Consider the following 25,240-nt stretch of genomic DNA (forward strand, 5'->3'; position numbering starts at 1 on the left):
CCGCCTCACAGTCACTGGTCCACGGGATGCGGTCATCAGTCTTCTTCCTCGTCAGATCGGTCAGCGGAGCCGCAATCTCGCTAAACCTCGGGATGAACTTTCTGTAGTAGCCCACCAACCCAAGAAATGATTTGACTTTTCTCTTGGTGGTGGGTCTATGCCAATCTCGAACAGCTTCTATTTTGGCCTCCAGGGGTTTTATCATTCCTCCCCCTACCATGTGACCTAAGTATTTTATTTCTGGGCTACCCAGCTGACACTTGCTGGCCTTTACCGTTAGCCCTGCTGCACTTAACCTCTGCAGCACTAACTCCAGGTGTATCAGGTGATCTTCCCAGGTATTACTGAAGATCCCTATGTTGTCAATGTAGGCCACTGTAAAGTCACTGAGCCCTGCCAAGGTCTGGTCCATCAGCCTTTGGAATGTGGCTGGTGCATTTCTGAGACCAAAGCTCAGGACTCGAAACTCATAGAGACCAAAAGGGCTGCAAAAGGCAGTCTTTTCTTGATCCCTGGGATCAATTCTTAATTGCCAATATCCCTTTACCAGGTCCAACGATGAAATGAACCGACAACCCCCTATGGTTTCAATCAGGTTGTCTAGCCTGGGCATTGGGTAGGCATCAGGAGTGGTTACACGGTTTAATTTCCTGTAATCAACACAAAACCTAATGCTCCCATCAGGCTTGTCCACAAGGACTATCGGAGAGGACCAAGGGCTAGAAGAGGGGACGATTATGTTCTCCCTAAGCATTTCGTCCAGCTCCTTCCGCACCTTGTCCCTATAGGGTCCCGTTACTCGGTATGGGGATACTGCCTGCGGGGGTGCATCCCCTGTGTGGATCCGATGCATCACTCCCTTCACTATCCCCGGCTTGTTGGAAAACACCTGTTGATATTTACTAAGCAGCATTTTTAGTTCTTGCTGCTGGTCTTGGGTGAGTGCAGGACTGATCTTTACCTCCTCTGGGTTGTATTTTACTTCCCCTCTACCCTCCCAGAAGGGTAATTCAGCTTCCTCACTCTCAGCTGCTTTTATCGCGAATAAAACCCTCTGTTCCCCTCTGTAGTAGGGTTTTAGGGCATTCACATGAACCACCCTCCTTGCTTGGTTCTCCTCCTGCTCTATTAGGTAGTTCAGGTCTGACATCTTGGAAATGACCCTATATGGTCCTGCCCATTTGAGCTGCAGTTTGTTCTCTCTGCAGGGCCTAAGCCAAAGCACTTCCTCCCCTGGGTCAAAGTGCCTCTCTCTAGCTTTGTGGTCATACCATGTTTCCTGTCTGACCTTCTGAGCTTGCAGGTTTTCTGCTGCCAGCTCTAGATTTCTCCTTAGGTCATTCATCAAGGTGTCTATGTAAGTCACAACGTCTTGTGGGTCATCCTGGGTGATCTGCTCCCAATTTTGTTTGATCAAATCAAGGGGCCCTTTCACCCCTAAGTGTGCAGCAAACATGTCAGAGTGACCCCTTTGTAAGATCATGGGGCGATACTTTTCAGGTACCACCAGCTGACTTCTGATCTCATCTCCCCCTTTTGAGATGTTCCTCAGGGTTTCTCTATATAAAATCCCCTTTTTCTCCAGAAATCTCACTGGGGTTTCAGGTGTTAGCTGGGCGTCAGTCACCTGTTCAAAACACTTTTGGAGAGTGGCGTCTGCCTTTTGCTCCTGTCCAAATCTGCTGTCTGTGGTTAAGGTTTCCACCACAGCTTCTGAACTCCCCTCTGCTTCCGCCTCTGGCTCATCATTACCCCCCTGAACTGTCCCCGTGGTGGCTTGTGAGCGTGTAATCACTAGCACCCTTTTCACATGTTCAGCCAGGTCATTTCCCACGAGCACGGCTGCTGGCAGAGTAGATGAAATCGCTATCCGCCAATCTCCCCTCCAGCCTTGAAAGTTGACAGGTACCTCTGCTACTGGCAGAGAGATTACCTGCCCCTCAATACCTGCTACCTTTATGCTCTCATTTGGGATTATAAACTCCCGGGGAATGATATCGGGATGGCACAGGGTTACCTGGGAACAAGTGTCCCGCAGCCCCCTATACTGACGGTCAAGTATTCCTACGTCCACCCCGGCTGTCTCAAACAACTGAGAATCTGTTTTTATCAGCAAGCAGCGCTTTACCTCCACAAGAGGACCATTTTCCTCAGCCTGCTCAGCATAGGTAGCTGTTCCAGACTGAGTAGCCATGGCAACAGGCTCCCTCTGTGACACTGAGCCTTGCTCTTGCTGGACACAGAACACAGCTTTTGGCTTGGTCCCACTAGAATTCTGAGGCACCATTCCTTTTAGCTGCTTCAATTTCTCACACTCTGAGATCAGATGACCCTTTCCCTGACAGAAATAGCATTTTCTGGTGTATTTTGATTCTCTCTCCTCTTGTTTGGGTTTTCCCTCCAAATTCTGAGGGCTTGGTTTCATGCCTGAGGGCTTCCCTTCACCATGGGCCCCTCCCCCTTGCTGGCTTTTCCCTGGTCCCTGAGAGTACTTGCTGTAGGTTTCTTTGGGTTTACCTACAGATTTCCCCTCACCCAAGGGCTTTCTTATTTGGGAGATAAAATCCGCGATCTCTGCGGCTGCTGCCACAGATTTCGGTTTCCTTTCCCTCACCTGGAATTTCAATTCCCCATGCAGGACTGAATAGAACTGTTCCAGGGCTATCAAGTCTTTAAGCTGTTCATAGGTCTCTGTTCCCTCCTGCGACAGCCATTTCTCAAGCAGCCTCACCAATTGGGCCCCCACTTGGGTAAAAGTCTGTTCTGGCTTCTTGGTGAGGGACCTGAACCTTTGTCTCAGCTGCTCTGCATTTATCCCATGTCTTGCGAACACCAGTTTTTTAAACTCTGCAAAATCTTTCATCCGTTCCTCAGGCATCTCGGCATAAACCTCAGCCAGGCTACCACTGATTAAAGAACGCATGATGGTCATCTTCTCAGTTTCCCTCACTGAGAAGTCCACAAACGCTCTTTCCACTAAGGAAAAGAACACCTCAGGACAATCTCCCTTGTGGTACACAGGGAATTTCTTCAGGTCAGCTTTAGACAGTTGGCCTCCCTCAGAATCCCTATTGTTATTATTGTTCTGGTTCATCAGTTCCAGTTTTCTTAATTCAAACGCCATTTTCTCTCTCTCCAATCTTTCTTCTCTTTCCAATCTCTCTATTTCAAATTGCCTTTGTTTCTCTCTTTCCCTTTGCTCCATTTCAAATTGCCTTTCCCTTTCCTCCCTTCTTTCTCTCTCTAATCTTTCCTCCATTTCCCTCACCCTCAGCTCATGCTGTTGGGCTAGGAGTATTTTTCTGAGTTCTGGGTCCTGCTCTCCTGTGCTGTCACCTTGCACTGAGCCAAATTCCTCCTCAGAACCTTGGTCAATCTGGGGGTCTTTCACTTCACTCATTTCTGCTACTTGGCTTCGAGTCAAGGGCATAACCCCCCCCTCAGAACAGGCTGCTTTAAAAAGTCAAGCCTCAAAATAAAACGACCACTTTTTTCCTTTTTGCCTCAGAACCAGCTCTCCCCAGAGATTGCTGCTGTTCTTCAGCACTAAATTTGCAACAGTATCGAGTCAGAGCCTACCCCCCTCTGCTGGGCCTCTCAGCTGGCAAGCTAGCTCACTGTTGCTACGCAGTTTTGCCTCAGCGTTTTCCCGCCAAAATCAGGCTGCCTCAGAGCACCTTAATCTAAGTCTCCCCAGTTGGCACGTTCTTCTACTAGTGCACCTCCCCGTGAGGTACACCTAGAAGATTACCTACGCGCCTCAGACTGTCCCTGACTAGACCCCCCTTGCTCTGGGCACACTTGCCAAGGCTTTGCTGGACCGCTGGACAACTGGACCAGTCGTATCCCACACGCTGGACACCAATCAATGTGACAAACCCAGACCTACTGGGATCTATCACACAGTTACTAAGCTGCCACCAACCATTCCCTATAATAAGTCACACAGACCAGGGATGGATTTTTAAACAACAAAAGAATAAGGTTTATTTTAAATACAAACAGGGTAAATAAAACAATCAGGTGAATAAAATAAAGTAACGTGGCTTATTCTCACACACACAAGCATACAGTTTGGTTCACCTAGAACCTTTAACTTAAAGCACAGACCCTGAACCCATCAGTTCTGGCTAACCCACAGACACCTGAACTTATCAGGTTGGTACTCTGACACACAGTAGTACCCTGTCAGACACCCAGACTCCCACAACAGCTTCTTCTTCCCCCAGCTGCTGCTTCGTCCCAACCCAGTGTCTCACAGTCTGTCTCAGCATCTCCTCTTCACCACACAGGCATCACATATTTATACAGTACAGCCCCTCCTCCTGATGTCCCGCCTTCCACTCCCCATAGGATGGAACTTTCCCTCCAAACCCATGACAGACAGGTAACATCAGTGCTGTTATGTTATGCAAATTAAGCACAATTGTTGCATTGTTTATCTACCAACATGTTTCAACCTTGGCATCATTTATATACATAGTCACCACCAACCTGAGAGAGTCCGTATGTTCTAATGGTTAGAGAGCTAGACTTGGAAAAGGAAGACAGCAATAATGACAAGCAAACGTTTCTAATAATTCATATTTACCCTCCTTCTCTTCCTCCTCTCTTATTTATGCAAACTCATCTTTTCCTCAAAGCAGCACTTAAGTATGCTTCCAGAAACATGGAAAATGAAATAGAATAGTGTTTCTGGAAAGCCATGGACTCATATAATAAATAATAACCATGTGCTGTCAAGTCATTTGTAACTTATGCCAGCCCTTTTGAGGGTTTTCGAGGTAGAGAGTACACAGAATGAATCAATCAGTTAATAAGTTAAATATTTTGAGTATGGGGGAACTCTTCCAGGCCAGGGACATGAGTTGCCTTGCCTTCGTAGAAAACAGGTTAGGATTTCCAGACAGTTTTCCTCCGATACTGAGCAATAGAGAAGCTGTTGGAGGGAGTGGTTGAACTCATCCTGAACTGCTATATATGAAATATATATATATATATATGAAACATTATGGTAGATCTAACCTTCATGTGTCTAAAATTCTAACCCTGGCGCCATGATTTGTTGCAGATAATAATGGGAATTGTCCCAAACCTTCATGTGCTGTATGTGTGGGAGATGAGCGATAAGAGTTCAAGTGTAGATAGAAAAGTTTCTTTCCACTCCAGCATGTTGCTTTCCTTCCAAGTTTAATCGGTGTAATTTAATGCGCTTTCTAAATTTGAGGACATCAATTGCTTATTTTTAGTGGGGGTTTTTCCCCAAAAAAACCTCTGGGGGCGGCAGTTCTCTGCTCTCTCTGTGTGTGTGTGTGTCTTTCGGTGTCATGAAATATTAACCTAATATATCTCCCTTTTCTGCAAACGGGATATATGTAGAAATATTGATTCAGGCCAGGCGAGTCTGTGTCGGTCTTGTAATATAGTTTTTCGTGAAGATGACGTGAGTGTAAGTGCAAAGGAAAGTGAAGTATTTACGGCTTTGGAATGTAAAAATGTGATTTTGTGTTCGTTTCTGCACCTCTTGCATTGTGTTTCTGAGTGTATTAGCCACTAATTCCATTCCCAGTCTACCTTCTAGCAGAAAAGAAATAAATAGTTCTCCAGGCCATTGATCTTCCTGTAACCCAGTCTTTTATGGTAGTGTTTACAATTTACTGCCTCAATGCCGCCTCATCTACACTTTAAAAACAAAAAACAAAAAATCCAGCATCACCCACCCTATTCATTCCCCATAACAACGTAATCCTGTGTCTCGATTTGGGGGTTTATACCTTTTTTTTGACCATAACATCACAGTTCTGGTATGCCCTCATTCTGGAAGCCCCAACGGGTTGCTGGCTTCCCTCCGGCAAATGAAAGCGCACAGAAAGTATCCCAGACATACAAGACTGGATCACCCACTGCTTCTGCTTCTTCTTTGGCTGGGGTATCGGTGGTGGCTTATTCTAGTGGTCCCCAACCTTGGGCCTCCAGATGTTCTTGGACTACAACTCCCAGATACCTTCACCACCACCTCTGCAGGCCAGGATTTCTGGGAGTTGAAGTCTAAGAACATCTGGAGGCCCAAGGTTGGGGATCACTATTCCATGTCTGCCTAATCTCACAGGAATAAGAAGACACGTTAAAAGGAACATAGCTAGGCTATAACGTTCAGCACTTGGAAATGGTTTGTTTTGGCATTGATAATAACAATCATCTGCCATCAAGTCAATTCTGACTTATGGCAACCCTCTAGGTAGAGAATACACGGAAGTGGTTTTAACTGTTCCCTCTTTCTGGGGGTGCCCTGGGACTGTGTGCAGCTTTCTCCAGGCTTTTGGTTTTCAAATGGTGTGGTTTGTGAATTGCATGAATTGTGTAAACCACTGAAATCAGGATGGTTGCTGCTTTTTATAAAGGACTGAAGCACTAGATAGGTTATTTCCATCTTTTGTAATGATCAGCTGGTCACTTTGCACTCACTGTGTGTGGGTGGGCAAGTAGGCTTAGCTTCTTAAAGGGAAAGGACAGGTATTTTCTGCAGGTTGTGGAGAACATGAGCAGCAGAAAAGAGGTGTCTATGTTTATCTCATCTTCTGGCAAAGAAATGTCCGAATATTTCCTGCCAAGTTCAGCTGCATGTCCGATGCGGCCCTCATAGACGTCCCATCTGCAGGTGTTGACACCTAGAGGAGCCCGTAAAACAGTAATCCGGAACTGGGCTTTCTCACTCTGTGGAATGATCTCCTGCAGGCGCCATTCCTTCATATATTTAAAAAGCTCCTAAAAACAAAGCTAAGGGACGTGGTGGTGCTGCAGGCTAAACCGCAGAAGCCTGTGCTGCAGGGTCAGAAGACCAGCAGTCGTAAGATCGAATTCATGCAACGGAGTGAGCACCCGTCGCTTGTCCCAGCTCCCGCCAACCTAGCGGTTCGAAAGCATGTAAATGCAAGTAGATTAATAGGGACCACCTTGGTGGGAAGGTAACAGCGTTCTGTGTCTAAGTCGCATTGGCCATGTGACCACAGAAGATTGTCTTCGGACAAATGCTGGCTCTATGGCTTGGAAACGGGGATGAGCACCGCCCCCTAGAGTTGAACACGACTGGACAACAATTGTTAAGGGGAACCTTTACCTTTAAAAACAAAGCTATTCAGGAAGCTTTAGGGATGCTCTCCCCAAATAGCAGGGACAGTGGAGGAAGGAGTATCAAACTCCTAACTAGAGATGGGAATGAAGCTGACAAAGTTTGTCAAAATTCATACATGTGGCACCACAGGTGCTGCTCCCCCCACTCCCCACCGAGTCGCCCCAGTCACCATCCAGTGTGCGCTGCCCTGGGTCTTCCTTCTCGGGTGGCCGTTTCCTTCTCCGCCTCCTCCAGCAGCTGACCACTCGGATGAGGAGGCACAGTGGGGATTCTTGCTGTGCAGCCGTTAAGTGGTCGAATGTTGAGAAAGCATGACAGTACTTCGTGCTCATGTCAACTCCCAACTGTTGGTGCTCCAACCCACTGAACTATTTGCAGGCGAATAGAACAGCTTGACAAGTGTACACAGCACTGTCATTTGTTCTTTTCTCTACGGGCATTGCTTGCGAAGGTTGTCATACTTTTGATGAAGTAAATGAAGGTTTTGTCCAGGCACCTTAATGACAGATGATTTGATGCCTTTGCTTCCAATTAAGGGATACACTGGCAATATTGCAGTGTAGAAAGTGAAGTGTAAGACATCATCCCCTTTAATCAAATGGCAAAAGTGTTTTTTTGGGGGGGGGTCTGTGTGTATGTGTTTTAAAATAGAGGACATTGCTGATTAGCTATTTCTTTAAAGCATAGCACAAGCAGGTACTGTAGTGGATTTACTGCCGGGGCATATGTTTTAAAACATGTGCAATTTCCAGCAGCTGGGAATTTTGTCTCAAAGGTTGTTTACCTGTCCTTAAATCCAAATGGGAAAGACCTTTTTTATTTGATCATTTCTGATTGTCAAACAGACATCGTGTTACACGCCGGCTTCCAGTGGAACAGGCACGTTGCAGACGTGACCGGCGACCGGCGGCATCTCATTATTATGAAAGCCAGAGAAACTTTGTTTGTTTTTCGTGCTGTCAAGTGGGAGGCAAGAAGGAACGCACTTCTTCGCTTCTCATGTATAGGAAAAGAGTGGTCTTGAAGGATGCTGTGACCCACTGTTACTATGCATAGTGAAAACCACGGCATTTGAAAACCAAAAGCATCGCTGGATCTAATCAGAGGCGTATTGACTTCAAAATCGTTATTTAGTCCTAGATACCTCTCTATGTGCGTTCTCTATGTGCAGGGATAACGTGCAGCCATCATTTGTGAACTGTTGTTATCGTTGGCTTTGTTGTTATGTCCTCTCAAATCTCTTCCAACTGATGGCACCCCTACTGCAGTGTGAGTGTGAGTTTCAGTGGGCAAGCAGGAAATTGAACTTGGGTCTCCTGAATCTTAGTCCAACACTATCCACTACAACAAACCATCTGACCAGCAGTTTTATGCTCCATTAATTTCTATAATCCCTCACTTAAGTAACCTAAGCTTTACGATTATCAGGAGAGGCCTTTCTCTCAGTCCCACCACTTTCACAGGTGCGTTTTGTTGGGTACACAAGACAGGGCCTGCTCCAAGACTGTGGAACTCCCTCCCACATGAGGCTGGGCTGACCCCACCTTTGCTGTCCTTCCACAAGCAGACGAAGAGCTTTCTGATTGTTGTGGGTTTTTTGGGCTCTTTGGCCGTGTTCTGAAGGTTGTTCTTCCTAACATTTCTCATTAGGCAGGCTTTTTCTTAGTGACCCTCTTGTTATGGACGCTTTCTTTTGGAACCCAGGCTCCCCGAGACTGGTTGCTGGTACTGAAAGCTAAGACATACGAGAGTTTGAAGGACAGAGTGGAAGGTCATGTTGATCAGCTGAAGACAAAAAAAAAAAAAAAAGATTGAAGAAGGCTTTGAGACCCTGACAACACACAGCCACATGTTTACACCTTATTCTAGGTCCTTGCAAGGCTGAGGAACGCATGTGGTTTTCAAGGTTTTGTTGGTTTGCCATTCTTGTCAGTGCTGCCTGGCCTAACCTGTGGTGAGGTTTGATATGAGTGGTCCTCAACAAGAAGTGGAGAATCGTATGTCCCCCATCCGGGAGCTAAGAAATCCCTGGTTCAGGAATTTACCCACAGTTCCTTGCCTTCTCCAGTTCTGGGGCACCTGGATCCAAGGTTGATAGATGGAGGGGGAAAAAAGTTGAGGTGCTCCATTTGGTTTCTTTTTTAAAACAGCAAGTCTTGTGAGACTTTAAAGATTAACAGTTTTCGTTAGTTCAGCATAGGAAACATGGGCTGCAGCTCACTTTACCAGATGCAACTGATACAGCTGAAGACGTGGGCTGCAGTCCATGAAAGCTTGCACGTGCCAGATAAAAACTGTTCCTCTTTGAGGTGTGAGAGCTAGAATAGTGTGGTGGATGGACAGAGAGTCAGACTAGGATATTCAAAACACCTAAGTTCAAGACCCAGTTTGCTATAGAAACTCACTGAGGGTGGTTGTGGTTGTTACCTTGAAAACCTTGCTAGGGTCATCCGAAGCAACTTGAGGTCACATAATGACAACAGTCTTTAAGGTGTCACAAAAACTCTTTGTTGGTTTAAATTGAAAGGTCAGTAAACAAGAGTAGAAACAGAACATTCTTTGTTGTCTTTTCCAGCAACAGATCATCGCATCTACTCCCCTGGATATGTCTCTTTTGAGAAGGTTTGAAGAGGGGAATTGTAATCCACAGAAGCTCCTGCTAAAACAAATGTGTAAGTATTAAAAATCACTTATAATATTCTTCTTATTCTGCTGCGGGCCAAAGATCAGAGTTCTAGCTTTCAAAAGTGAGGAGACAGGTTTGAAAGGGATGTTGGAGGTCATTTGGTTTGTGTTCATTTTGATTGAGTTTGTAAAGCTTAAATGAGAATGGAAACATAACCGAGACATTTGGAGCAGTGGTTTTAGGTATGCTGAGTTGAGAAAGCTGATGATGTTGAGCTTGAAGTTTCAGAACAGGGCTGTTGACATGATTATTTGGGACATAATTAGACTTTCTTATAAGTAAACATGCATCAGATTGCACCGCATTGTTGCTACAGTTCTACCTGTGCTCTTTGACAAGGATCAGTCAGATCTGCTTTGATTTGGATTCCTGCATTGAGTAGGTGATTAAACTCAGTGACCTTTTAGACCCATTCCAACTCAGTTGTTCTGCGATTCCATGCTTGCTTCATTTGCACCAGTATGTGGTCGATGTATATGTTTGCACATAAGTCACCAGCACTCTGTTATTTCGGAGGAAGACAACCATATAAGCTACCATGAGCGTCACCTAAGCAAAGTAGGGTATAAAGCAATGGTAAAGGCAAAAGTGTGGAATGCACAAGCCCAACAAGATTCTCTTTTATGTTGTGGTTTGCCCAGCGCGCATAGACTCTGGAACAGATTGGTAATCCCATGTTCTCACGGAACAATGGGACTCACTGGTAGTGTTCATGAAGGTAAAGAAATGTATTTATTGTGCACTGATTGGTAGTTACTTCACTGATTATCCGTTATGTTTAGCACAATATTTGAACAGGGTTGTTGGCCATGTCACCTTGAAAAACTTGAAGATCTATTTTTCTGTGGGTAGAGCTAGTCCCTCAGTTGATTTAGATTGTAATTGTTTCGCTTCATTGTTGTGTTTGTAGTTGGTGTAGTTAGCCAATCTTTCAAGGATGAACCTATCTGTGATTAGCTGACCTGTTCGTGGAGAGTTGAGACACAGGCCACTAGGTATAGCCAGTCTTGAGGAGACCAGGCTGTGCTGAGGTGGCAGAGTAGGACTTTATGGAGGACAAGGACAGTAGTTAATTAAGGCTAACATGTTTTTTACTAATAGCCCCAAGCATTTAGGAAGCGGTAATCTACACCTCTCTAAACAAGCATTTGAAATTAATGTCTAAAATTGGTTATGTAACCATGGATCTGAGGAAACTGGATTTGTGTGAAATCCCAATGCATGTTGTTGCTACCACATGCTTAGAAATGCCAAAAAGGTGGAAGGGAAAGTAAGTAGAGAGTTGTTAGCTACAGAAAATTACAAATAGAGAAGTACATACAATGTATTCGTGAAGGCTTTCACGGTCGGGATATAACAGTTGTTGTGGGTTTTTCGGGCTCTTCAGCTGTGTTCTGAAGGTTGTTCTTCCTGATGTTTTGCCAGTCTCTGTGGCTGGCATCTTCAGAGGACTGGAGTAGCTACTCCAGTCCTCTGAAGATGCCAGCCACAGAGACTGGCAAAGCGTCAGGAAGAACAACCTTCAGAACACGGTCAAAGAGCCCAAAAAACCCACAACAACCTAGTACGTACAGTCTTACTCTCAACTAGAGTTGTTGTTGTTTGGTCGTTGAGTCATGTCCAACTCTTCGTGACCCCATGGACCAGAGCACGCCAGGCCCTCCTGTCTTCCACTGCCTCCCAGAGGTGGGTCAAAGTCATGTTGGTCGCTTTGATGACACTGTCCAACCATCTCCTCCTCTGTCGTCCCCTTCTCCTCCTGCCTTCACTCTTTCCCAACATCAGGCTCTTTTCCAGGGAGTCTTCTCTTCTCGTGAGATGGCCAAAGTATTGGAGCCTTAGCTTCAGGATCTGTCCTTCCAGTGAGCATTCAGGGTTGATTTGCTTCAAAATGGATAGGTTTGTTCTCTTTGCAGTCCAGGGGACTCTCAGCTAGACTCATTAAAATAGATTAGACTTGTTAGTTATCATCACTTACATAAATCTCAGGGATATTAACAGACCTACTTTAAGTAGAACAAACATAGGATTTACTCCAATATGTGCAATACAAGATGAAACCTTGGTGCCGGTGTGATGCTTGACTATGGTAGATAATAAGCATGGACTAGGAAGGTTCAACAGATAATCATGATGCTTATGTTGTCATTAGAGATGTGGATATGCGGTATTTGGATTTAACGAGGGTCCGGATCCTGGGGCCACACTGTCCAGCTAGGCCTAGCTCTGCACAGCTTCCTGTTCAGAAAGAAAACTCCCAGCTAACACTGGGACAGGAACAAGAAGCTTAGATGGAGTAAGGACTAGCTAAATCTCAACGCCTTCCTTTCCTGCCTAGTAGGCCTTATTTAGGGTAAGGTTTCTGACAGGGAGTACTCCCAGAATGGGGAAATTATGGGATTTGTGGTCTTAAGAAATCAAAAGATTCGATTCCCAGCATATTTGATGCTTTCCCGTGTTTATCTCCCTGAATCCCTGCCCTGAATTGAACTGACGTCGCTGTGAGAAGGACTGAGAGTTCTTGCAATGTTCCCGTGTTTGTCTCTGACAGATGGGAAGGGCCGTGGATTTGACCCCAAACCTACACACTGGCAACACACAAGTAAACAAGTCTCTGCAGAAGAGTAAGCGTATTCCTTGCAGCACAAGCATAGCAGCTGGTGAGCCACTGAAACCCTTCCTGAAAGAGGAATCCGTCTCCTGTTCGCCACTGAATTGCTTACTGCTGACGAGGGCTTAACTGAAGCAACTGCAAAAGCAGAAAGAAAGCTGATAATAAATTTTGGCAAGATAATGACACGTAGCCTTGTCATGAAAAACAAAGAGAAGGACCTTCGTGGGTGGAAGGAAAAGCCAATCATTTATTGGCTTGTCATTGAATGAATTCAGGAAGAATAGCTGTTTTAGAAGAGAAACTGGCTATTGCTAATAAACAAGTCCAATCCAGTGCTGGATAAAGTCATGCTGAGGTTCCAAGCTTTTGTCTAGTTTAAGAGTCCCATAGCATCAAAAAAACCCTCCAAAACACGAGTTTTTGAAGAGTTTTTCTCTTCCCTCTTCTTGTTTGATAGTTAGAATCCTCTCACAATCTGAGGTACTAAATGGGAATTTAGAGTACTTAGCTTTTGCATGAATCCAACAATATTTGTCTCAGTCCCTGGTGACTGGATTTGGTTAACTCTGAAAAACTGATAAGTTGGTCCCTCCAATGGAGCAGGTTGCAAATGCTACATACTCTCACTGTGTTCATACTTGGTGGCCAGAATCCTGTTACTTACATCTGCCAGCATAACTCCAGCGACATAACTTTCATCACCTAGTTGGTAGCAGTTAAAAAGTCTTATCATGGAGCAATTTTGTGGCATGGCACACGACAAGAAAAGCAATCACTGGCTTCTTAATGGGCAGTAATTCACCCCTGAAATGTATGCAGTTAGAATTACAACAGCATAGGTATGTAACAGGGTTCAAAGCAGTATGGTTAATTTCTTTTCTGTCAAATTTCTGGGCCTCTTTTTATTTAACATGTAGTTTGACATCAAGACTGTACAGTACTTTGAAGTAACTAGGAAATGTTACTCATTGCACCATAAAGTAACTTCACAGCTTCCTGTTACACTGATTTTCAGATATAACTTGGACATCCTTATTACTCAGAAATAAGTTCTGCTTGTAATGTAGACTCCCAGTTGACTCTCTTGGGAGCCTATAGGCAACCCAATAAAAGAAGGTTAGCAATTTGCATGCGGTTTCATTTAAGGGCATACAAAATTATAAATCATTTATCATTGTAAGCAAACTGGAATGCAAAACCTAAGAGAATAAATACCAGTTAGGCTTAAGGAAGCCATCCTTCCATTCCTATAATCAAAGATAGCTGCAGGGTGTCTTAAACTGGGAAGCCTCTGCCGTGTAATACGTGCTCTCATTGCAAAGACTGATGGTTAGTTGAAATTAATTAAAACACTTAATTAAAAAACAAGGGGAAAATGTATCCTGGTGCTTCCAAGAACATGTTAATTATTTTAATTTTATATGGCTCATTTTGGTAATGGTGTACGGGCTTTTTTTTTGCTTATTGTGTTCTGTATCCACCCCTGCCTTTCACCAAAGCTAGTTTCACAAGTGATGTTGAACATGGTTGCTAGATTACCTACGGGAGTAATTCAAATGGACAAGCTACATTAGCTGAAACATGCACTTGATTTAAAAACAACGTTTTGCTTTTACTTGAAAACTTCCACAAGGAACATATTCCATACCATATTATTAATGGAATAATTTCCATTTATTTTTTGCACACCATCAGCGAACATTCTCCCTTTGGGAACATGGAAGCTTCCTTCTACATATTTTGCTGCTTATGAGCCACTGTAGCTCGGAAGCAAGAACAGAAGGAAGCCTGTTTACCGCTCATGTCATTTTTGCATGTATTCACTTATACAGTGATGCCTCGCAAGACGAATGCCTCGTGCAACGAAAAACTCGCAACACAAAAACGTTTTGCAATTTTTTTGGTGACTCGCAAGATGCATTTTTCTATGGCTGAGCTTCGCAAGACGAATTTTCCCCCAATGCATTCCTATGGGAAAATTCACATGACGAAATGTTCACAATATGAAATGACTCGCTGAATGAATTATTTTCTTCTTGCGAGGCATCACTGTAGATCCTTTCCATCCTAATTCTGCATTCCTCAGCATTTTGTTAAAAAACTTCAATAAAAGCATGCATTCAAGAGTATCTTTATATAAAAGTTTATGAACATATGTCATTTAAAAGCATTCATGTCTGACCATTTGTTATCTCCAAATCAAAACGTCTAAATATATTGTATTTCAAAAATGTTTGTTTTCAGTATATTTTAAGGTGCTTCGCAAGCCAATAACTGCATGGCTGTGTTTGGACAACTGGGATCCCAATAGTTAGCTATATCCTAACCTGTGCCTTAGTCCTGGATGTTCTAGTCAAGTTTGTTTGGACTGGAACCCACAAAGATCAAATTTTGCAACTTTCTGTAGTGTTCCAGCGCTATGCATGGCAGCTGTCATGGCAGAACCCTTAAAAAAAGCATGCAGCTTATATACCACCCCATAGTGCTTCAAGCACTTTCTGGATGGTTGACAAGTTAATTACGCAGGCTATACGTTGCCTTCCCCCCAGCAATCTGGGTACTCATTTTACTGACTTTGGAAGGCTGAGTGAACCTTGAGCCAGCTACCTGGGATTGAACCCCGAGTCCTGAGCACAGTTTTGGCTGCAATACGTACATCAATTTAGCCACTGTGCCACAAGGCTCAATTTTGTCACCAGACAGCAGCCATTAGCTGGGACCCATTATAATGACTGGCCAACTTAGAAGGGGGAAAAAGTTTTGCCATGTTGCTGACATGATACAGAGTTGGTACTGTCTCACACCTTGGGGACCATGAGCCCTTTATAAAATTGCCACAAAGCAAATAGAAGGTACATTGATAAGGACTTCACGTCATGTTCTAACCATGCGGCAACATTATACAGTCTATCTATACGGTCTTGATAGAAGGATGTCTGTCAACTAGACAGAAACCCTATTTTAAGATTTTGCTCACTACCTCCAGATGTTTTTAATATTTTGCTAAAATAATTTTTCAAAAAGTGGGTCAGCCGACCAATTTGTTGTTTTAGTTGATAGAAATTTTGATATTTTTAAACCTGTGGCTATGAGTAAATGAGCTGAACAAGCCAGGATCCATAAAACAACAGCACACCTTGGCTTAAAAAATAGCTCACAAAGCAAACTTAAGTCTACCTGACATAATCCGGGGGGTTTAAAGAAAGTCAGAGCTCCAATTTTAATTTAGTTTCAGACTTTTTGTCTTGAAATTTTTAGTTCCTGCATTTGTTTTTATGCCCTTTTTATATTTCTTTTTGCGTCTTAAAATTCACTTGCAACTAAATCATTAAATGTTACTTTTTGGGGGGCCTTTCATTTTCTTGGAATTTAATTTTGTTTTCAGGGGTCATTGGATTTAAGTGTCTTAAACAAACAAACAAACAAACAAACAAACAAACAAATATCATCACCGCAGAGAGGGGGGCGATGATAACTTCCTCAATGGCTCAAGGGGGCGTTTCTTTCAAAAAGGTTAAGAACCACTGATTTGATCTACCACCCATTTATTTGTCTTTCTGACCATCTTTGGTATCTGTAATGTGCTTCTTGAAGACCCCCATTCAAATCAGTTGGGTATACTTGGAGATAATCCATAATTTAAATTTTTCGGTATTTTTAATTGTAGCCACTGGGTCAAAAAGTGATTCTTGAAATAGTTAAAATATTCAGTAATTCTAGAGTGTAAGGACATAAAACGAATGTCTGATTTTAAAAGGAGAATTCTAAAAACGGAATAGTCCTAAAAGGAAATGATTGTGTATTTCTTAGGGTTAAGAGACGAGACAGCATATTTTCATTGCTGGTCATTACGGTATGTTCCATTTTATTAAGCCAACAATAAAACTGACAGTTACTTCTGTAACGAAACATAAAGTGATTTTGCTCAATCTAATAAACTTAATGTAGAGTCTTATATATGTTGCAGCTCTTTGCATATCTGGCACATTCAATAAGTGTTTCCCCACACCCATTGACACGCTCATTGGCAGAACCAAATCTAGTTAATAACAAAGGCACCTCCAGCCTTCCAAACAACCCAGTAGGTTTTATGAAGTTGAAGAGTTCCCTGAACTGCTGACTGATGTCATTAAAGATGCTCGACCTCTCCTTCTTGAGGGATGTGGCAATAGCAGTTAAAGCCACTGGCATTTTACAGCATTGTTTCTTTAAGAACTGGAGGGAAGCAGCCGCTGGACCACTGCCTGTTTTGGCCTCTGAGCAGCTCCCTGGCCACCTCCTGATTTTGCCCCAGTTATTGAAGACACATAATGCATTGTATCCCCTATCCACTTTCTTCCATACATAAGGCGAAACAGTCAGAGTTTATAACAAAGTGTATCACTAACCTATCGCAGTCAATTCAGTTCTCTGTTAAATTCGACATTTTTTTAAGCTCAGCTGACAATTCAACAGGTGTTTCACTTTGGAATTTTGCCTCATGTTTCTTAAGTTAAAAATTAGTTGGATTTGGGGGAGTCGAGGGAAAGAAGGACTGTTGCTAGGTGAATGAATCATCAAGAAATTATATAATAAAAAGACTGGGTTTTTTCCCTTCCAAGAGATGTGTTAAACATTCTCCCCTCTTTCATGTTCCTGCTCTCCTGTGCAATTGCATTTGTACCAGTTTGTCATTGCCTTTAGAAGTTTCTGTCTTCTTTCTTCTCATTCTTTTTTTTGGGGGGAGGGAGGTGCTTTTTGCAGGTGGTTGCTTTATATATTTAGTTGTTATTAGCCACCCAGTGTGGCTCATCACTAAATGGGTGGGATGCAATTTTTTTTTTTTTGGACTTGTATACCGCCCCATAGCGCTACAAGCACTCTCCGGGCGGTTTACAATTTAATTATACAGGCTACACATTGCCCCCCCCCCCAGCAAGCTGGGTACTCATTTTACTGACCCCAGAAGGATAGAAGGCTGAGTCAACCTTGAGCCGGCTACCTGGGATTTGAACCCCAGGTCGTGAGCACAGTTTTAGCTGCAGTACAGCGTTTTAACCACTGCGCCATGAGGCTCAGTAATTAAATAAACCGATGCATTCCCAAGCCTAGTGAAAAGTCTTATGGTAAGCTAAAGAAAGGGTAAGATTTGAGGAGATTAGATGATAAAATAGGGTCAAAGAGCAAGCAAGAAAATAGCTTTCGGTTGACTCGATAAGAAAAGCAGCTAAGAAGTTCTTATAGCTGTTTCCTTCTCTCCAAAACTCAAAACAGGGAAAAATAAAAACATGGATATTTCACCTTCATTCCAATGAATGAATGAATGAATGAATGAATGAATGAATGAATGAATGAAAAAGCAGCATCAAGAACAACATGCCTTCAAGACAATTCTGACAGATGACAACCACTTTCAGTTTTGTAGGTAAAGTAGAGAGTATACAGATATACTGTAAGTGGTGCCCCGCATAGCGACGATAATCCGTGCCAAAAAATTTGTTGCTATCCAGATTCATCTCTATGTGGGGCCAAAAAACCCCCATAGGAACACATTAAAACACGTTTAATGTGTTCCTATGGGGGAAAAACTCACCTTTAAGCGGAAATCCTCCATGCGGCCGCCATTTTCGCTGCCAGGTAAGCGAGGAAAGGGTGCAAAAACGCTGCGGGTGGCCATTTTGTTTACCCAGCAGCCATTTTGTAACTTCCGATCAGCTGTTTTCTAAACATCGTTATGCTATAATCGGTAAGCGAAACGCTTACTGATCATCGCAAATCAATGTTTACCCATTTAAAACATCGCTTTTGCGATCGCAAAATCCACATCGCTATGCGGATTCGTCGTTAAATGGGGCGCTCGTTATGCGACGCACCACTGTAGTTTACCTTCTTCATGAGGCCCTTCTGGGACTGTGCAGCTGGCCCAAGGCAACACAGGCTGGCTGTACTTGCAGGAGGCACAGTGGGGAATTGAACTCCCGTCTTCTGGCTATGGAGCCAGATACCTAACTCACTGAGCTATCCAGCTGGCTTCATTCCAGAAAACTATAACTATAATAATGTAACATGCATTTAAAGGCCTATTAACCCCCGTATTTTCAATATAAACATAATTTAATTAGCATTTTTAGCTTATTAACTGTTAGTGACAATTTCCCCATAAAATGAGCACTATATGACCTTTCAGCTTGAGGTCTGGTATTGAGAGGCATAGAGCTGGAGGCAATACATAGTCATGCTGACCAGTAGTCACTGATTTTGTCCTCCAGTGACTTTGCCTAATTACCCATTAAAAGTGGCCAAGAGGCAGCTAAGAATGCCAGATGGGAAGCAGGACAGCTACCTTTAATACCCCGTTTGCCCTAAAATATGACCTAACCTGAAAACAAGCCCTAGTATGATTTTTCAGGATGCTCGTAATATAAGTCCTACCCCCCCCCCAAAAATAAGCCCCATTTAATTGAAACCCCACCCTCCACCATTGTGCAGCAACCAGAAGAAGATGACATTGACTGTTTGAACAAATGTAGATTGTTGTACATGAAAAAAGAAAAAAAATCTCTTGAAAATAAGCCCTACTGCATTTTTGAAGCAAAAAATTAATATAAGACCCTGTCTTATTTTCGGGAAAACAGGGTAAGTTGTGTGGAAGAGGAAATAGCAGCAGGTGCAACCTACATGAAAACGTGGAGCTGCGATCTGTATTTTCTTCCAACCCATTTTTAACAGTGCATGGTCTGTTGTTCTCCTTTTCATCCAGCCATCCCAGGGGCCACCCTCACATCCATTAAAAATCAGCAGCCCATCTGGACTTTCTAATGTTGACTGTGCATAATCCGCTGTCCAGGATTAGAGCTGTAAAGAATCCTCGTTAAATCCTTTGTTTTCATAGATTCAGGCTGTTTTGACTTGATGAGACACCATGGTAAGGAATTTCCAAGTCCCGTGAGATACTTCAGCTCCAGCTGAAAGCGAGACGAGAGATCTTCTTTTCTCATCAAGGTCTTCTGAGCAAACTGTTTCTTGTGCAAAACTAGTGTCCTTCCGACTGAGAAGCAAAAAGTACACACACCAAGTCAGCGCTGAAGCGCTGTTTGTATAGGACGCTGCAATCCGCACCAATGCTTCTAATCCTTAAACGTCTATCCAAAGAAAAGAGTTTCATTTCACACCGTTTGCATTTGATTCCATTAAGCATTATTGACTTAATTTGCACAAATTCTCAGACTTATTCTCTTGTTGAGAGAGAATTCGCTCTCTCGGAAGGTAAAGAAAATGGGATTTATGTTTCTACCAGCTTAGCTTGTTGGCTTGGTAGAGAGGGAGTCTGTTTCACAAAAAACTAAACAAGAAACAAATGCAGAAAGGAAAACAGAAGTATTGTGACATCTTTAAGAGAAATTTATGTATTTTGCTGAGCTTTCAAGGGTTGAAAACTAGAGATGGGCATGAATCACCAGCTCATGAACATGTATTTTCTTGTTGCTTCTGTTCTTGGAAATGGTTCTGTTCTCCTGAACTGGTGTTTGCAGTGCAAATGATAGTCCCCAGTGAAGAAGGGTAGGGCTGACTGTGAAAACGTTGCAAGCAAATTTTGATTTATTCTTAGTACTTTTGCTTTATTCTTAGTGCTCAGCATGATTTCATGAATTGGCACTTGCTACTTAATTTTGTTTACTTATTCAGATTTATTCCCCAGGCCAGCCCCATTGCCTTTGAATAGCTCATGATTTTGGAAAGGATGATATGAATTCTCGGTTTGGCCAGCTTTTTTTTGATATGAAGGTCCATATTGCTCAAACTAATCAAGAACCATAAAAAGTTTTTTAAAAATTCAGTTTGCACAGAGTTTGGAAGGAAGGGGTCTCAGTGCCCCCCCCATGCCCCCATGACATCACTAACCAACAGAGATGATTTGGTGGGGGAAGAGGCAGTAAGGGAAACTCTAGGCGAGAGTGACCATGTCGTTCTAGAATTCTTGATTTCAAAGGAAATGAAATTGGAGTGTAGCTGCACACTTCTGCTGGATTTTAAAAAAGCCAATTTTAATAATCTCAGAACAAGGATAAGAAAGGTCCCATGGCCGGAGATCATAACAAGAAAAGGAGTCCAAGAAGGGTCAGAGCTTCTAAGAAAATAAATTCTAAAGGCACAAGTACAAACAATTCCAACAAGGAAATAAAAGGTGGGAGGTGGCAAAAAAAGGCCACTATGGCTTCACAAAAAGCTCAGGGAGGACCTAAAAACCAAAAAAAGAGATGTACAGGAAGTGGAAAGAAGGCCAGGCCGCAAAGGATATGTTACAGACAAGTAGCAAGGAAATGCAGGGATGGCACTAGGAGGGCAAAAGCTGAGAATGAGCTGAGGTTAGCTAGAGACACTAAAAGCAATAAAAAAGCCTTCTTCGGGTATGTGAGTAGCAAAAGACCAAGAAAAGATATAGTGGCACAGCTCCGCAATGGAGATTGAAAAATTATAACAGACGACAAAGAAAAGGCAGAGGTGCTCTATTCCTGTTTTAGTTCAATCTTTTCCCATAAGACAGACTATGAGCTTCCAAACAAATTGGAAGTACAAGGGAAGGGGGGGGGCAGGATTGAACCTGGAGATTGATAAATAGTCAAGGAATATCTCACCACCTTGAATGAGTGTAGACCTCCAGGGCCAGATGAACTGCATCCGAGGGTACTGAAGGAACTGGCTGAAGAACTTTCAGAACTGCTATCCATTATTTTCTTGAAATCATGGGAAATGGGTGTCAGAGGACTGGAGGAGGGCTAATGTCATCCCTATCTTCAGAAAGGGCAAAGAAGAGGAACCTGAGAACTACAGGCCAGTCAGCTTGACCTCAATCCCAGGCAAAATTCTGGAACAGATCCTAAAGTGGTCGTTGTGCAGGGACCTAGAAAACAATGCAGTAATAACTAGAAGCCGAAACGGATTTGTCAAGATCAAATCCTGCCAAACTAATTTGATCTCATTTTTTGATCAGGTCACCTCCCTGATAGAGGGAATGCTGTAGACATAGTATATCTTGACTTCAGCAAAGCTTTTGACAAAGTGCCCCATGATATCCTAATTAGCAAGTTAACTAGGAGTGGGCTGGATAGGTCAAATGTCAAGTGGATACACAATTGGCTACAGAATCGTACTCAGAGGGTGATGATTAATGGGTCCTTCTCTAACTGGGAGGAAGTAACAAGTGGGGTACCCCAAGGCTCAGTCCTGGGCCCGGTGCTCTTCAGTATTTTTATTAATGACTTGGATGAGGGAGTGCAGGGAATGCTTGTCAAATTTGCCGATGATACAAAATTGGGTGGAATAGCTCATACCCTAGAAGACAGAAACAGATTTCAAAATGACCTTGATAGGATGGAGCACTGGGCCGAAAACAACAGAATGAAATTCAACAGGGATAAGTGTAAAGTCCTGCACATCGGGAAAAGAAACCAATTGCCCAGATGGGGGATACCTGGCTCAGCAAAACTACGAGGGAGAAGGATTGTCATAGACCACAAGCTACCGTATTTTTCGCACCATAACACGCACTTTTCTCCCACAAAACAGGGGGGTGGAAAGTCTGTGCGTCTTATGGAGCGAAGAAAACAGATTATATTTTCCTGTTTTCTTCTCCTTAAAAATTGGTGCGTCTTATGGAAAGGTGCGTCTTATGGAGCGAAAAATACGGTAAATATGAGCCAGCAGTGTGATGTGGCTACAAAAAAAGGCAAATGCTATTTTAGGCTGCATTAATAGAAGTATAGTTTCTAAATCCTGCAAGGTGCTAGTCCCCTTCTATTCAGCAAAGGTTAGGCCTTTCACCACACTTCAAGAAGGATGCTAACAAATTGGAACAAGTTCAGAGGAGGGTGGTAAGGATGATCAGGGGGCTGGAAACCAAGCCTTATGAGGAAAGGCTGAAAGAATTGGATATGTTTAGCCTTGAGAAAAGAAGGCTGAGGGGTGATATGATAGCACTTTTTAAATATTTGAAAGGCTATCATACAGAGTAGGGGCAAGATATGTTCTCAATCATCCCAGAGTGTAGGACACGCAACAGTGGGCTCAAGTTAAAGATAGCCAGATTTTCGTTGAATATCAGGAAAAATGTCCTAACTGTTAGAGCAGTATGACAGTGGAACCAGTTACCTTGGGAGCTGGTGAGTGCTCCAACCCTCGAGGCATTCAAGAAAAACTTGGATAATCACCTGGCAGATCTGCTTTGATGGTATTCCTGCACTGAGCAGAGGGTTGGACTTGATTGCCTCCTAGGTCCTTTCAACTTCACTTTTCTATGATTCTAGTTGCTGAGGTAGGTTCTTTTATTGAGCAACAGGACTTTTACAGGGCCACCTGCAGCTGCTGGCCCGTAGGTATGATAATCCTCCCAAGAGGCGTGGTCAAACTCTACTCAGACCTTGCTGGTATCTCCTGCATAGCGGAGCATAGGGTGGGAATGAGCAGAAAACTGACCAGGAGGGAGGCTGACCATGGGACTTTTCGGGTGAGGTGGCTAGCCCTCGAGGCTTCATCCCACGGTTTCCACCCAATAGTCCTCCTCCTCCATCTCTCTCTCTCTCTCTTTCTCAAGTCTAAGTCCTGCCACGGCCATGCTTGTGGCTTTGATGGTGTCATGCACATCTTACCGCCCCAGACTACTGGTGAACCGAGAGTAGGAAATCCAGCTGCCACTCTCTGAGAGGTGGGGAGCTCACTTTTGCACCCGGAGGGGGGGGATGACCCTCGCTAGTCCCACAAGGGGTTATAAATTACAACATTCTTTGTAATGCTGTATATCTTTTAATAATGATGGGAAATAGTGCTTTTGCATTCAGTGGAGAATGACGTAAACATTGGAAATTCTATTTAACGAACAATATTCATTCATTATTATAAAAAATGTTACTGGGGTTATTGGTTTAAGGGTATTTGGTTTGGGTTGGGTTTTTTTTTAAAGAATGCCGATGCTTTATAACACGTAAAGTAATTATAAAAGGGGGATGTGTTACTCCTTTTAACAAGAAATTTGTTGCCGTACTTCTTTGAATAATGTTCCTAGGCTCTCGATTTATGTGGGCGTTCTGTAACATATATATGTTTTGGCAACCATTCAATACTTGAAAGGTATTTTGAGGGCTAGTTGTTAGCTGAGTTTTAATTTCCTGCAATATCTCAGAGTGACACAAGATGAAGAGCAAAACTGGTTCTACTCAACTGTCTATATCTGTTCAGAACATCTGCTAGGAAGAGAGAGAGAGCAAGAGATGCTTGGGATATCACACTAGTGGAGGAGTGAAAGGAACAGAACGAAGACACACACCTGACTCACACTGTAAATGTAACCATTCTTACCTGCTTTTGGAAGCTAAGCAAGGCAGATCCTGCTTAGTACTGAGATCACCACTGAATTCCACTTAGAGCTGGGAAGGAATCTGGCCTAAACCCCTAGAAAGCAGTTACCAGTCAGAGATTACGGGATGTGGTGGCGCTGTGGGTTAAACCGCAGAAGCCTCTGTGCTGCAGGTTCAGAAGATCAGCCATCGTAAGATTGAATCCACGTGACGGAGTGAGCTCCCATCGCTTGTCCCAGCTCCTGCCAACCTAGCCGTTTGAAAGTATGCAAATGCGAGTAGATAAATAAGTACCACCTTGGTGGGACAGTAACGATGTTCCGTGTCTAGTTGTGCTGGCCACGTGACCACGGAAATTGTCTATGGACAAATGCTGGCTCTATGGCTTGGAAACGGGGATGAGCACCGTACCCTAGAGTCGGACACAACTGGACTAAATGTCAAGGGGAACCTTTACCTTTACTAATCAGAGATTACAGGACTGATCTAGATGGATTGAGGATCTGACTTACTACACAGCAAAGCTGCTTAAAATCATGATAGACCCTTTCCAAAATCAAGGGGTGGAATAGTAAGCTGCACTAACTGGAGGTGGACATCAGAAGACCTCTGCCTAGATGACCTATGGGAACAAGCAAAATACCATGTTATTCTGGAATTTTTGAATGTTTCCAGTTGCCCATCAGACAAACAACTGCATTTCCTTAGCTCTGCACCATATACCGCTGCCATGTGCAGTTTGTGGCTAATCCTATTGCCCTGATTAAGTGTTCTCTCTAAGTTGTGCGGTTGCACAGTGCTGCATTGGGGTCGCATATCTGTAACCAGTGTTGCCCCCCATTTGGTTCCGGTTGCATCCGGAACCTTACACATGCAGGGCAGGGCCCCCACCCAGCTCTGGTGGAAAATTAGAGGGAACATTGATCTGATTTGATCGTACCTTTGTCACACAGGTCTCCTAGGTCAAGATTGTGATGCAGGTTGTATCTTTTCCATGCACCGTAATGCAGAAGTACTTTACTTTTCCGTCACAGGATTTCATCACTTTATCCCATGTTTACAGGACTTAAAGAGGCAGCTGTTGAGTTATTAATGAATATTCAATTATGATAATATATTATCACTAGCTGCTATCCTGTAAGATCCATGTAGTGAACACGCAACTAGGTACGCAACCGGGTGTTGTACAGCAAAATGGTAAGAACTGGTTGCCTGATCACTGTTGCGCACCTGTCAATCCAACAGGATGTCGATTCACTGCAAATGAGATTCTTGTTCTGCCTTTCTGCCAAAATAGCCTGGTTGGACCTGGAGTGCTATGTGATGCGGTACATTCGGGGAAGAGGAAACAATAGCTGCTTCTTTTGTCTCTGGTGACAAAATGCTACTGGCTGGTCTGGTCTGTTGACGTTCGGCCATTTTTATTGTGTTGGGCTCTCTCTTGCATCAGACATACCTGGACATGCTACAGGTGACCT

General features: G+C 43.4%; 1 long non-coding RNA gene across 2 annotated transcripts in view; it reads left to right on the forward strand.

Moving 5' to 3' along the window:
* Positions 1 to 25,240, forward strand: part of LOC144588098 (uncharacterized) — a 689,650-nt gene that overhangs the window by 524,352 nt on the left and 140,058 nt on the right. For both annotated transcript variants that reach the window (XR_013543444.1, XR_013543443.1), the window contains one exon: positions 9,708 to 9,804. This is a non-coding gene — a long non-coding RNA (uncharacterized LOC144588098). The remainder of the gene's footprint in view (positions 1 to 9,707; positions 9,805 to 25,240) is intronic.

The sequence above is a fragment of the Pogona vitticeps genome, chromosome 3, assembly GCF_051106095.1.
Source record: "Pogona vitticeps strain Pit_001003342236 chromosome 3, PviZW2.1, whole genome shotgun sequence".
Classification (NCBI taxonomy): domain Eukaryota; kingdom Metazoa; phylum Chordata; class Lepidosauria; order Squamata; family Agamidae; genus Pogona; species Pogona vitticeps.